General features: G+C 33.0%; 1 long non-coding RNA gene across 13 annotated transcripts; it reads right to left on the reverse strand.

The window, feature by feature from the left end:
* Positions 1-4,223: 4,223 nt before the first annotated feature.
* On the reverse strand, positions 4,224-11,928 carry LOC111399126. Of its 13 annotated transcripts, XR_002703575.1 has the most exons (5): positions 11,072-11,928; positions 8,572-10,856; positions 6,013-6,710; positions 5,810-5,876; positions 4,224-4,860 (listed from the first exon to the last, which is right to left on the reverse strand). It is a non-coding gene; the product is annotated as an uncharacterized LOC111399126 (long non-coding RNA). The 13 variants fall into 13 exon arrangements; XR_002703571.1 differs by having other exon boundaries at positions 5,810-6,710; XR_002703567.1 differs by having other exon boundaries at positions 4,224-6,710; positions 11,072-11,159; positions 11,251-11,927.
* Between the last annotated feature and the right edge of the window lie 277 nt (positions 11,929-12,205).

A 12,205-nucleotide genomic window follows, 5' to 3' on the forward strand; every position in this document is an offset into this window, starting at 1 on the left:
ATGGGTCAAATTGAACAAAGTGCATGTTTAGAGCTAAGTTTCATTGGCGATTCACATTTTTGTGATATGAACTCTATATTGAGACATAATTTATGCATTTTACATGCCAACAATGTATACTTGCACCTTGAAGCAAGTTGGGGATTTAATGCCGTAAAAAAGAATGTCACAGGGAAAGAAGACGGTATTGTGGGTCCCAGTTTTCATTCACCACCTCTATATAGATCAGGGGAGTACTCGTACCCCATTTTGCACTTTTAGTTTATTATTGTCCTTCAATTATGCCTATTTAAACTTCTATTTTACTTTCACATTGAGGGCAATATTATGAATAAGTTTAGGGGTAGCATAATTTCGGTTTCCATTTTTCATCGCATTGTTCATATTCATTAATAACTATGTTTAATTTTTGTTTTCTGTGGGATTGTTGAGTGAAAAAAAAAGAAAAGGAAAAGAAGTGAAAAATTGGCATGTTTTGTCTTTTTCTTTTATGAGTTTGTGTGCTTGATAGCCTTACCGGCTATGATGTGATAATTGTAATAATATAATTAAAAACTGTTGATATGGTACAGAAGTTGATTAACCTAGATTTTTTGATGTAACACTTGACAATTCTTCGTGGACGCTGCTCATGCTTTACATGTTAAGTTAATGATTGGGGTTTTGAACATAAAGTAGGAAAAGAACGATAACCCTCTATTGAATTAACTCGTAAACCACCTTAAGACAGTTTGGAGATGGTTGACCAATTATAGGGGAACATTGAGATAAGTGGGGGCTCTATGCATGAATTTTGTTGTGTGGATTGCTTAGACCAATGTGATGAAGACTATATGAAAGTCTTAAATTGGGGGTTGATTTTGAAGACTAAATATCTGAAAAAAATAAAAGGCATAAAATTTATTTGTACGAAAATAACACTTCTCTCGAAGCCTTTATGACTCGAGTAAGTAAGCATGTAAGGGTCTTTCAAAACCTAGTGCCCCAAAGTCAATTATTTTGAGAGTCACCGACTTAAAGCTCTCTACATTGGTCATATAGAAAGCAAGGGAAGATGTTAATAAAAAGTCATATGATCGAACTATTATAACTCGAGTGAATAAGCTTACAATACTTTAAAACTTGGTGTCCTAAAGACAATTGGTTTGGGAGTCATCGGCCCAAAACTCGTTACAGGGGTTATATAGAATGCAAATGAGAAGATGGCAATAGAAAAGAAGAAGAAATTGAAAATAAATAAATAAAAGACACAATAGTGTGAAAGAAGCCCTTGAACATTTGGATGATAAAACTACACCTTTGAGGCAAGACAAGTAACTTAGTTTAATCTCAAGGGTTGAAGCAATCAAAACTAGGAGAGTCTTTACTTGTTGACATGTGACCTGTGATAGTGAGATCTATTCAGCTAGGAGAGGGCAAGGACTGTAGACGCTTAAATTCCTAACTCTAGAATACACCCGAGGATAATTAAGTGAAAAGAATAAGTTTTGGGGGTGTGTATAATTAAGGAGATATTAGACCACTTTGGGTCGGGATTAAACCAATCATGAGATTGAGATGTTGGCATGAGTTCACTCACACACGTTGAGTCTTGCATCTAACAAGTAAATGTTGATTTTATTCTTGTACTATTGAAACTGTTTCCTATGTTGATTATTGAATTCCAATCCTAAAACATGGTAGGTTATTAAGCCATGTTTGTGTGGAGTTACATCATTATCTTGTTTGAAGACAAACAATAGTTCAAGTTTGTGGGGTTTGAAAAGCGTTTTTTTACACACTTATTTGGTTCACAAAACATGATTAATTATTGATAAAAATGATTGAATATGGCTTAATCCTATGGAATTCACGTGAAAAGATACGAAAAAGGACCAAAATGGAAGAAAGTGGAAGTTTAGGGACCAAAGTGAAACTAATCGAAAATGACCCGAAGGACAAATCGAGGAAGTGAATGAGCTAAGTACCAATTGATTGAAGACACGAGGTTTTGGAAGAAAAAGAAATGGAAAAGGTGGTCTAGAAATATGAGAAAGGAATTGAAGGACTAAAATGCATCACTTGAAAGATTGGATGACTTGGAAGATAAATTGTGCGTTGGAATTGAAATTAGGCCTTGAGTGCGCTTGGATAACAAAATTTAGTGGCGTATGGGAATGGTAAATGCAAGGGATTCTGCCGACTGAAGGAAATGAAACTAAAAAAATATTGGCCTTAGTTTGGACTCTATTTGGTACAAAGTTAATCATGATTTGGACTCCTAATTTGTCTACAACACAAGGGCTTAATTTTCAAGTTTTTCAAGTTATATATATATATATATATATATATATATATATATATATATATATATATATATATATATATATATATATATATATATATATATATATATATATATATATATATAACTTGAAAATCGAATAAACATGATCTAAAAATGGCAATCTTAGGAAATAACTAAATAAAAGAACTAGCGTATAGAGACCGAAGAACTAATAGTGAAGGAACTAAACGAATTAGTGGCATTCAGTAAAAATGAAATTATGAAATTAGCATATAATTCTTTCGATTTCATTGATTTTGTGATTTAAGGTGAAAAAGAGGTTGAACTCTTTGTAGTTGAATTAGAATCACAAAGGAAGAAAAAAGAGGATAAGGCAGACATAGGTGAAGCGGCTGAACTTTCATTTATACTGTAGGCAAGTCATATGATGTTTCTTAAAAATTTTGAACTCCTTAATTCTATATTATTTTTTAATATTATGAGTTAGAAATTCATTATATGGGGTGCAGAGGACTTACTGCATTTTTTACATGTTAGCATAATGTTCTCTTATTTTAATAAGATTATATATATACACAAATTTATAAAATTTAGGTTAAAGGGGATTGATATAATGGGATTCGAGTTCCTAGTACGCATTCCTTCATCATATTTTTATAATGCTTGCATTTAGTTATAATCACGCATTTAGTTTGATTAACTTAGACCTTACATTTATAAGTAGATTATTAAATCATAATTAGTTAGCAAAAAATCACGAATTTCTATTGTTTGGTTAAGGCGAAGATAATTTAAATTTAACTAATGTAATCTCCGTAGGACGATACTTGTACTCAAAATCCACTTTATTACTTGTTTACGACTCGTATACTTACGGTGATTTTAATTCGTAAGATAATTTCTTGAACAGCTTGATCAGTTTTTTTATTTTTTTGCCTAGACCTCACGACAAACTTAGATTTTTTATTGACGTTTTATCACTCTTTTGAGCGTTGGTAACTTTTTTTGAGATAATCCCCCTAATGGTCACTGAACTTTGTCGAAGTCCCCCCAAGAGGTCATTGAATTTCAAAACGTCCCTAAATAGTCATTGAACTTTGTCGAAGTCTCCAAGCGATTACTAAACTTCAAAACGTCCCTAAGCGGTCACTGAACTTTGCAAAAAAATCCCTGAAATGTCACTAAACTAGTGATATATGCGACCCCAATTTGCAAAGTTAAGTGACCTTCCAGAGACTTTTGCAAATTTCAATGATCAATTAGGAACATTTTAAAGTTTGCTAACCTCTTGAGGGACTTCAGCAAAGTTCAATAACTATTTAGGGAAATTTTGAAGTTTGGTGACCTCTTGGGGAGACTTCAACAAAGTCCAGTGACCATTCGGGAGATTATCTCACAATTTTGAATAACGTATCACTTCTTTTAATTTCTGTCAATTATTTTTATTATTGATTACTTTTTTGAATTTTCGTTACCCATTTTTAGTGGCAAATACCAAATTTTCACTTTTTAATAAAAAAAGTCAGTCAAATTTAATAAATGACATTGTGTCACCTTTTCATATACTAGTCATTTCCTTGTGCATTGCACTTGTGTTAAATATGTTCAATTCTCATGAATTACATTTTGAACAAATGTCTGTTTGAACCAATTTTCAACCATCCATCTCCAAATAAATGAATTTGCAATAAAAAAGCTAACTGATGTAGAGAATTTCAACTGGACCAAAATAGTAAGATATAAAATCGTAGATAGATAGATGAAGTAAAAATTAAAGAATGACAAATAGATGATGTATACTACGATAAGGTTAATATATTTCAATCTAATATAAAATTAGATATGTCAAATTCAACATCTCACTCATGTTAGAATTTATTATACTAACGTAAATTATAGTATTTTAAGATACTACTTATTTACAAGAAGAATGAGGTGAAGCATATTTTCCAAACAACGATATTGTTCGAACAGAATATAAGGAAATCTCATCTTACAATTTAATTGTCGGCATCAATTCGCTATATTTTAGCTTCTTATAAATAATTTTAGGACATAAAGACAGCAATTGTCTACTTACCTATCTAAATTCTCAAGAACCTCTTTATTGACTTTACATAAATCTGTACAAAGTTGGACTCCAGTTAATTACACTTCCCACTGTGCTTTTCTTTAACCAAAGCAGCAGCAACAGCAACAGCAACAGCAACAGCATTAACAAAGTTTTCTACCAGGTCCAGTACTTTCTTTATTAATCTTATAGAGCAAGTATGGAAAGATATGGATGATTGTGAAAATAGTCCACAAGGTACACCATCTATATTTTTTTTTTTGGGTATTATAGTTTTATCATAATTTAAAAACTGAGCTGACTTTCCCACCAAAAGAAAGTATCCTTGTGGACATACACACTCCTTTTACCATTCCAGACGAGAAAGAAAAAACAAGAGAACAGTTCGTTGATGTTAACAAAAGATTATAGTGACTTTATCTGAAGCATCAAGCATGATATTGTTAAGAAAATAATGACAGACGAAACGAACCTCATACCTGGGAATGTTGAGCCCCAACACCTGCAGTAGTACCATTTGGACCTTAGAAAACAATAGGAAATGATATCTGACTGGCCGACATATAATTTGAATTTGTAGCAGAATTAATAATGTGGTCGACGGGCTTGGAAAACCAATAAGTTATTCCTCCATAGTGTTATATAGCATTTTTAGAATATAATGTTCATTTCAGACACTCAATCTTCTAGGTGATCGTAGAATGCTAACATAAAAAATATATCAAATAAATCTAACAATTTTCTCTCCCTCCATACGAATCCTTTACTGAGAAAAGAGCTTTTACTGCATAAAGGGAAATTACAGAGCAAAATGCAGTTTCACTTGAGTAATAAGTTGATGAAAGAAATGCAACAAAACCATAAACTGGACTCTTCTGTTACTTTCTTGTTGATGAATTTGACTAATAATTCTAAATAAGTAATAACCTTCTTTGCTTTACAATTGGTTTTGCACTTAAGGCTTGCAGGCCCATTTTTAACAAGAGTGTGACTAACGATACAAAGAGCAAGTCATAACCTCTATAGTGCACTTAACAAAAGGCTTTATAATCGAAGATCATTCTGAGCAATACAAGTAATTCTTTCCATGATGCATTGTATTCTACCATCGTAATTCATAGGTATGACTTATGCGATAAGTATTGAACCAAAAAGTAACATGGTCAAGTATGTATGTTCGTGGCTTAAATTGTGATAGTTTAACCTGAACTTGTCATAAACTATTTCATACATACTCGAGCTAAATAATAAAATTTGTAGAGCATCATTGTGAAATCAAATGCAATAGAATACTTGGGTTGTATTTAGTGGCAAACAAATCGGTCATCCAATTTAAATGGATACGTCCGAGAGTAACAGTAAATGAGAATAGCGAGAAATAAAAATGGAATTTGCGAAGTGTTTAGTGGACACTTTTAAGGTAAAAAATATGGAATAATGTGCACAATTACCTGAGATTCTAACATTTCCTTTTAATAGTAGCTATCGAAATAGACAACTAGAATACTCATTAAAATCCTGCACGGAAAGCATAAGAAAAATAAGGATTGAATTTAGAAGTAAGTTTGAATTTGATGAGTTAAATTTTCACATGATTTTTCCCATAAAGTAAATAATGAACCATGAAAAGAATATGAAGAAAGAAGAAAATTACCACTTGTCTCATCTTTACTTTTTATCTTTCGGAGTACAATAATAGATACACTGTGGAAAAAATCTCTACTAGTGATAATTCCATAATTGGAAGGGTTAAATACTAATTGAAACCTAACAGGAAAACTCAAATTAAATTTCGTGTATTTAGAATGGAGGAAGAGATTAAGTAATCTATTGACGGCATATCGACCATAAGCAATTTAAACCATGCATGCACTTTGTACAATTTCAATAACATATAGACGGTCACTTTAGAAATGTAAAAGAAAATGTATTTGAATTTGATGTGAAGAATTAAGAGTACGTTAAACAAATGAAAAAAAAAATGTTACATATAAATCTAATGCCCCATTTTGTACGAAATGAAGTATTTCACTCACTATTTATCCAAATAGTGCTGTAGATAATTTTCGAAAGAAAAACTATTGCATTAAGTAATCTAGCCACAGCAACAGCATTGTGCACCTGTAATTTATGTGGCCAAGCGAAGAATTTTTAATATAGAAGCAAATGAATCTGGAGCTATTTTGGAATTTCTATGTATGATCTATGAGACATAAGCAGATATATACAACATGATTAGTTGGATATGAGCACAATTTCATATCTACATAACTATGACTTCGGGTACTCGAGGCTTGCTATTGTAAGCAACTGAAACTTCTTTTGCCTGCTTCTCTTCCATTGTTTCTTCTCCTGGTAGCACCATAGTTACTTCCTTAGAAGATAAGATAGGCAAATAAATTTTCGTACAATGAATCTGTCAGCCATTATAAGAAAACACTGCACCTGAAGTAGAGCAAGGTTTCTAAGAGATGTATTCTAATATAATGTCTAAATCATCATTGGAAACAAGGCTTTCAAATTCTCACAATTTTTTCACATTCAAGCTCTCATGCAAAACTAATCTCTATCCAGCTAGGCAGCTACTAACTTACCCATGATATCTGATAACAAAGTAAGATAAGCACCTACGACGGGATACATCCCATCAACCTATTAGTAAGTATTTCTTCATAGTTTGGGCTCATAATAAATTAAAAGTTGCTCCTGTTACTCAACCAAGAGCCTTGAGCATTGTACAAGGACGTGCTATAGGAGTAACCCATTACCTTCTGGGTGGAATTGCCACAACATGGGCGTTCTTCTTAGCAAGAATTATTGCAGTAGGATAATGGCTAGGAGGATTTGAAAGCCATTATGGCATTAAGATTTCCAAGATTTAGCCAAGGCTTAGCTCAGGACCCCACTACTCCTCGTATTTGGTTTGGTATTGCTACCGCACATGACTTCGAGAGTCATGATGATATTACTGAGGAACGGTTTTATCAGAATATTTTTGCTTCTCACTTCGGTCAATTAGCAATAATTTTTCTGTGGACTTTCGAAAATCTTACAATGGGATACATCCCATTAGCTAAATTATGAAGGTTCTATATTATCATAAAAATGGAGTTCAAAAGACAAACCTTCAAAGGGTATTGGCGAGGTGGGTTAATGTAGCTTATTTTCCCATAGCATCAAGAGTTAGTGCTACATGTTGTTGCATTAAACTATTTTTTGAAAACATTCTACATAGGGAAGTTATGATGGAATGAAATGTAGATAAAATAATTTGAAGTGCCAATAAGAGGTGAAGTAAGATTTCATAGAAATAATTTTCAAATTCAGCTTTCTAACTTAAGTCCTATAAAACTTACAGCATATAAGTCTCCACCTGTGAAGAGATCTCTATACCGTGCACAGGAATACATTATTAAATTAGCGAAGGTGTTCTTAGGCTGAAATTCCCAAAGAATGTCTCTATCGAGAGCTGGGATAGAAACGCCAACGAGGAATATAGACATCGCCAGATTTCTTTACAATTGTCTTCAGAAGCATCAGAATTAAGTATTGGAAAGAAAAACAAAAGAGCTTCCATTAAACAGTTGTCTCCAGACTCTCCATAGATATGGACAATTGTAGTGGCAATAATCATTGACCATCACAGATTTGGGACAATTGTAGTGTCAATAATCATTGACCATAAATATAGAAAATATATAGAGCAGTACATCTAAAGGACCTAGGTTTGAGAAAGAAAGAAAAGTTAGTTTTAGACTGTGAGTGAAGTAGACTGCTCCATATTGAACAACGAAATTATTACAAGTGTCTTGTACTTGTGAATTTGAAACACAGAACTTGAGCACAATTCAATAAATTGTTCAGCCAAACAAAGTCACATCTAGCAAAATTTAGAAACTTCTCTGGTAGTGAGATGACACCAGGAAAAAATCATGAAATCAACCTCTATGTTATGGACCTTAAATGATTTTAAATGCTTGTGTCTTAAGGGGTGAAGCTTCTATAGATGAAAGAATGTAACGGATTATTGTTGCCTCGATACACAAATTCAAATTGTCGTTTCTGCTATACAATAGACATGCAATTTAATGTAAATTGTGACCAAACTGCCACAGCTTGCTTTCCAAAAGAGAATTCAGCTTTAACTGCCTTAGAAACTAAAAGGCAAACTTTTCTCAGATTCTACTGAATAAAAAGTAAAATGAGGATTTACCAAATTCAACATGCCTTTATTCATGCTTTCCAACCTAAAGAGGGAGAAGGGATCTTCTTAGGAGATGGGGTAACAAAAAAGTGTTAACTGCCTCAAGAAAAACACTCCCATTGCAGCCATATGTTCTCCAGACTGCACATGTTGGATACCGACAAACGAATTTGCATTGCAAGCAACATCCCCAAAATATAAGTGCAATTATAAGCTGCATACAATCTCTTCCCAGTAATCAACAGAAACATTAAATATGGTGGGATCAAATTAATTATGAAAACTTAACCACCCCATGCTAAAAAGATAAAGAAATACCCAAAAGCAGAGGCCATAGCCCAAGCAAGTGAACCAGTATTCACAGCCTTGACAAATAAATAGAAATTGAGCAACGGCGCAAATTTAGCAAACCCCTCATTATCATGTGAACTTGCAACCAACCTTGAGATGTAACCAGGGGAAATGACAATCAACACAACTGCTACAAGCCCTGGGCCACAGTCCTATAACTCTTTCCAAAAACATAAGGAACAACAGTGGTGTTTGATGCAAAGAACTGTGCATTGAGTACACAAAACTTCGCAAATGTGGTGTTTGCGGAGTTATCAAACATGATTGCAAAGGCCTAAATGCTGAGAAGTGTTTCAGATGTATACACACACATGCACTCGTCAAATATCTATTGATATACTCATTTTTTGGGTAAATTATTAGTACTTGCATATAAATTGTGGTTACATATATCAAACAGGTTTTTCAAATAATAGCAAAATGATAATTCTAGCATTTATAAATATTGCTAAACTTGTCAACTATCATAGAGGATTTGGAAATAATCTTTACCACGGAGGAAAGTAATTTGTCATTTCTTTCTTATTTCTTAGTAAGTCCACTTCATTTTTGTGACAATATCCAAGAAACAGAACTGTATTCACCATGTGTTCTCAATAAAATATATAGAATCAGATACAAAGTACTAGGAAATCATATTGAGAGTGTGGTTGCTAATGACCAAATGAAAAATGTTGCGAAAAATGAGTATGTCGAAATGAGTATGTGGGTGTATAAGATAAGAAACGAGATTACAAGCCAACGAGTAAAGTAAAAATTAAGAAAATGACAGCTGAGTTGGGGCATGTCTTACCTGGACCTAAAGAGGCCCCCATTTATAACGTAGAACAAAACTTGTGGTCCCTTGAAGTTACTAAGAATTTAGTTGCATAACAATCAACTGAATGGAGAGCTGAAATGATTGATGGAGCTGAGTCCAAATTTATGTTGAGGGGTATTTATTTCCTTCTCAAGAGTATTCTAGGATAAGAAACAGATAAATGGTGACTTACAGGCTAGGAGGCCTACTCCAGTTCTCTTAATGAAGAAAAGCACAAATTGTATGCATAATAACATTGAAAATAAGCAAAAATGTTTGACTTGTACAACTTCTAATCCCTTGAAAACTTATCCAAAAGCACTAATTTTCTCATTTACATCTGCAATTGAAGTTGTTGAAATGAAAAGATTTCCAGTTCCATCCTATTTTGCTAGAAGTACCAAGCATAAAAGCTTCATGCTTCAAGCTGAGTAAGCATGATTAATTGAGTACATTTCAATAGCGATGAGACATTAAACACTAAACAACTTAAAAAAAACTTATGGAAATTTGAGGTAAATCATACCTAGTATCAACCTGATTATGTTTTCCCCTTGAGGTCCAATCTTCAGTAGTTTCAGGCCTGTCAACTTCACCAGCTTGGATAACGAATTCCTTATTACATGGTTAATAAGCATCTCAAACCACTTCAACCAATCAATTTACAAATTCTACTTATTAAATGGCAATAAGATTTAACATTCATTAAGTATGCTGAACTTAATAATTAAGACATCCAATAATTAACTTCCACACATTTTTCAAATTAAAAGGAACTCACCGATTTGTATTCAGCTGGCCAATTGTGCAAATACATCCAAGGTAGTGAAGAGAACAACAAAAATTCCTTCTTTTAACCAATGCTGTCGAAACGAAGCTTCAAGAACCCCAGCATCATGAATCCCACTTAAAGTAATTCCAAAAAGCACATAACCTTCTGTTGACATAATTTACAGTCAATAAGAGCCTCGTGGATTTATATGGATTAACAACATTATATGAGAAAAATGAATAGACGACTCAATTCAATCAAAGAGGTAGCGATAACAATCATGGATACAACAAGCAAACCAATGTTGTCAACTATTACACAGAGTTGTAATAAAATCCTTCCAAACTTTTTCGAAAGCATCCTCCATAAGACCTGCAAATGATTTTGTAACTCTGTAAAGGCAGCAAGCAACGGTGATGATTTGGTTTTTACTACACAAGAAAGCTCTATCTTCTTTTTCTCACTCTCTATCCATCATCATTCGTTAAAAAAGGAACAAAAATGAATTAGAATAAGGAAAAAAATGATAACCATTAATAATTTATCTGAAGTAAACAAAAAAAAGAAAAGAAAGAAGTGAAAATTACCTTGTTTTGAAGTGGAACCATATTGAAGATCAAGAATAGCCACAGGTATTGAAGCAGGACTCTTTCTCCGAGCTATGCTTTCTCTAGTCTAGAAATTAAAAAGAACAATAGGGAAATTATCCAAAACACCAAAAATAAAGTAAACACAGCGAATGAATCTAAAGAACAAAAATTATTACATGAACTCCAATTGGGTTCGGCTACACGTACACGGAGGTGTACATTCCGGTGTATACGCCCCTTACATGGGAGGTCGACTGGGAGCATTAATTGGGCGTGGGGCCCCTTCACATGTGAGAGACGTGTACACTCCTGGGTACAAATGGTTTTTGAGAGATGCTACATTTTCAGAAAAATGGATGATATGGTGGTTGACAGATTCTCACAATTGGGGGTCCCACTTTTTCTTTTTCAAAATATTTTATTCAGCGCGTCCCACAAAAAATGTGAGTATCTGTTAAAAGGCATGCCAACCATTTTTTCTGTACAAATGGTTTTTCTCATGGTTTTTTCCACTCCAATTACAATTAATATCACCTTAATATGTCCTTGTGGCTTCACAAGAGATGGTTCAGGTCCACTGCCTCTGATTTCAGACTATATTTCATATTTATTTTATTTTTAATTTTTTGGGAGGGGGATATGAAGTCAAGGAGGAAAGAACATTAATTTTGTGTTTCCGAGAGACAATTACCAAGTTCCAATGTTACAAGTAAAAACATATTTGAAAATGAAAGTGATTAATATCTCAAAAGTTATAAATGCCCTACCAGAAAATCAATATTGATATATTCCACTTTTCTAAATCAAAATCAATTTTATTGTTTTTCAACTAATTACCCAATATGAACAAATGACTCCATTAATCTTCATAACCAAAATTAATTAATTAATTAATTAATTAATTAATTATATATATATATATATATATATATATATATATATATATACAAAGAGTCGCAATGAAAAAAAAAAATTCCACCTTTTTGCATACAGAAAATTCGAAATCATTCAAGAAAAAATAACAAGGTAAAAAAATGGAATATATATTCGGGGACAGATATTTGGTTTGATCGGAGCCTCCACAGGTCCAACGACAATGGAGGGGTTTAACTCTCTACCCTCAACCGCACC

This window comes from Olea europaea, chromosome 8, assembly GCF_002742605.1.
Source record: "Olea europaea var. sylvestris chromosome 8, O_europaea_v1, whole genome shotgun sequence".
Classification (NCBI taxonomy): domain Eukaryota; kingdom Viridiplantae; phylum Streptophyta; class Magnoliopsida; order Lamiales; family Oleaceae; genus Olea; species Olea europaea.